The sequence below is a fragment of the Arachis ipaensis genome, chromosome B04, assembly GCF_000816755.2.
Source record: "Arachis ipaensis cultivar K30076 chromosome B04, Araip1.1, whole genome shotgun sequence".
NCBI lineage: Eukaryota > Viridiplantae > Streptophyta > Magnoliopsida > Fabales > Fabaceae > Arachis > Arachis ipaensis.
In genome coordinates, this window is record NC_029788.2 from 5,682,871 (window position 1) to 5,685,356 (window position 2,486).

Sequence of the window (2,486 nt, forward strand, 5' to 3'; positions counted from 1 at the left end):
TCTATAAATATAAGGTCTAATTTAGTAATTAAATAAACAAAATAAAAATATATCAAATTAAATTAAAATATTCTAAAAATATAAATTAATATGTTTTAAATAATATTTAAATTTTTTATATCACTAACATTTGAAGCTTCGAATAAAAACTGGCCACCCCTACGCACGAGTAACATATCAAAAATGGTCACCCGTACGCACGAGTAACACGAGTACAAAACCGATTTACAAGGTGTAATTGACTTACTGTCAACCTGTCCTATTTTAGCTATTAATTAATGATAGATGCAAAAGATAGATTGATGAGTGCAATTCATACATGATAGAAGGTTCTTTCCGTGATGCTTAAAACTTTTTGTCATAAAATTTAAAAATAGAAAGGTGGGTCTCACATTTTTTTATTTCTATTTTTAAGTAATTTAGATAAAAAAATTTATAGCACCAAAAAATCTCCCATAACAGATATGGTATATTTCTGCCTTACACTAAAATCTTAAAGTGGTCTCTGAGATTGGGCGAGTTACCCATAATCATTCTTGACTTTTAAAATTCACTAACAGTATCGCTCACATTCAGTTCCGGGACCTATAGTTAGGGGTGGCAACGGGGCGGGTAGGGGCGGGTTTTTGCTCTACCCGATCCCGCCCCGCCCTACAGAAGGTTCAACCTAAACCCGACCCCGCCCCGCCCCGCACAAGAACCCGCCCCGTTAAAATCCGCCCCGGTGCGGGGGCGGGTAATTACCCGCCCCGAGCGGGTAGGAGCGGGGTGGGTACCCGCGGGTTCGGGTAGTGTTGCCACCCCTACCTATAGTTGCCCTTCGACCCTTTTCAGCGCACAGTCAGCAAACGGAATAATGATCTGATACCTCTCATGCCATGCTGGAGCCAAGTGAAACGACGCAGTATCGATTTGGCGCCTAATGAAAAAATAAACGACGTCGTTCATACCCTTGGAGCCCTTGAAAACGGTTTGCCTTCACCATATTTGTTTGAACACTCTCACACTTCGTCTCCTCTCCTCCACGCTCAGTCTTCGTCTTCCCATTCTCTCATCAATGGCACCAAGTTAGCTTCGTCTTCCCCGTCTTCTCCACCGCCACACTTCGTTTGAAGAGTTTGATGTTCCTTTGGAGGCAAGTGGTTTCTCTGTATTCTGCGTCGTTGAAAGTATGTGTTGGTTAAAATAATTTTTAAATTTATTTCCTAAATCAATATATGATGAAGGTGTATCATTGCCTGTTAGTGTGTTGGGTTGTCCTAGAGTTTTATAGCTACATTACCTAAAGGATTGTATTTAAGGATTTTTGTTAGAGCAAAGGGTTTGGTGTGTATATGCTCTGTTTTCAATAGGGGTGAGCACGGGTAGCGGGTACCCGATTACCCACCCGAATCCGAACCAAACCAATCAAATTGGTTCTGGAACCGACGGGTAATCGGGTCCAACCCGAACCAAACCAAACCGATTAAAAACGGATTGGTTCGGTCCGGGTAGCGGGTACCCGATTACCCACCCGAATCCGAACCAAACCAAACCGATTAAAAACGGATTGGTTCGGTCCGGGTAGCGGGTACCCGATTACCCACCCGAATCCGAACCAAACCAAACCGATTAAAAACGGATTGGTTCGGTCCGGGTAGCGGGTACCCGATTACCCACCCGAATCCGAACCAAACCAAACCGATTAAAAACGGATTGGTTCGGTCCGGGTAGCGGGTACCCGATTACCCACCCGAATCCGAACCAAACCAAACCAATTACTTTTTGATCGGTTCGGTTCTAATTTTACCTTGAACCCGAACCAAACCGACCCGTGCTCACCCCTAGTTTTCAAGCAATGAAACAGAGATTTTTTCATTATTGGGTTAATGCATGGTGGTAACTGTGATATTAATGGCATGGGAGGTGTCAAATCATTACTCTGTTTACTGACTGTGCGCCAAAAAGAGTCGAAGAGCAACTATAGATCCCGAAACTGAATGTAAGAAATACTGTTAGAAATTTTTAAAAGTCAAAGACGATTATAAATAACTCGTCCAATCTCAGGGACCACTTTAGGGTTTTAATCCTCTACCTTATATAAACGGTTGGAGACACATTTGTGGGTTTATTTTTCCTGTTAAGTTTTAACGTCGAATTTAAGTTGATCTTCATTTGTGTAAGTATATATGCTTGGAAAATATTTAAATATTAGTGTATATATTAATAAATGAAAATTGTGGCGCTGAGATTTTCTCAATAGAAAATTCATAATATTGAGTTATTAAACTGAACTTCGCATTATGATCATATAGATTTTAATTTGAAATCTCTTAATCAGGTATTTAAATTTAAACGGATCTAAATTAAATTGTTCATCCAATCTAATTCAAATAAAAAATCAATTAAAATCGTACTAATTTAAATTTGATTAGATTTTATTTTTTAAAAACTGCATGAATTGAATCGGATTTTAGATTTATTTCTCAAAATTGATTAAATTCAAT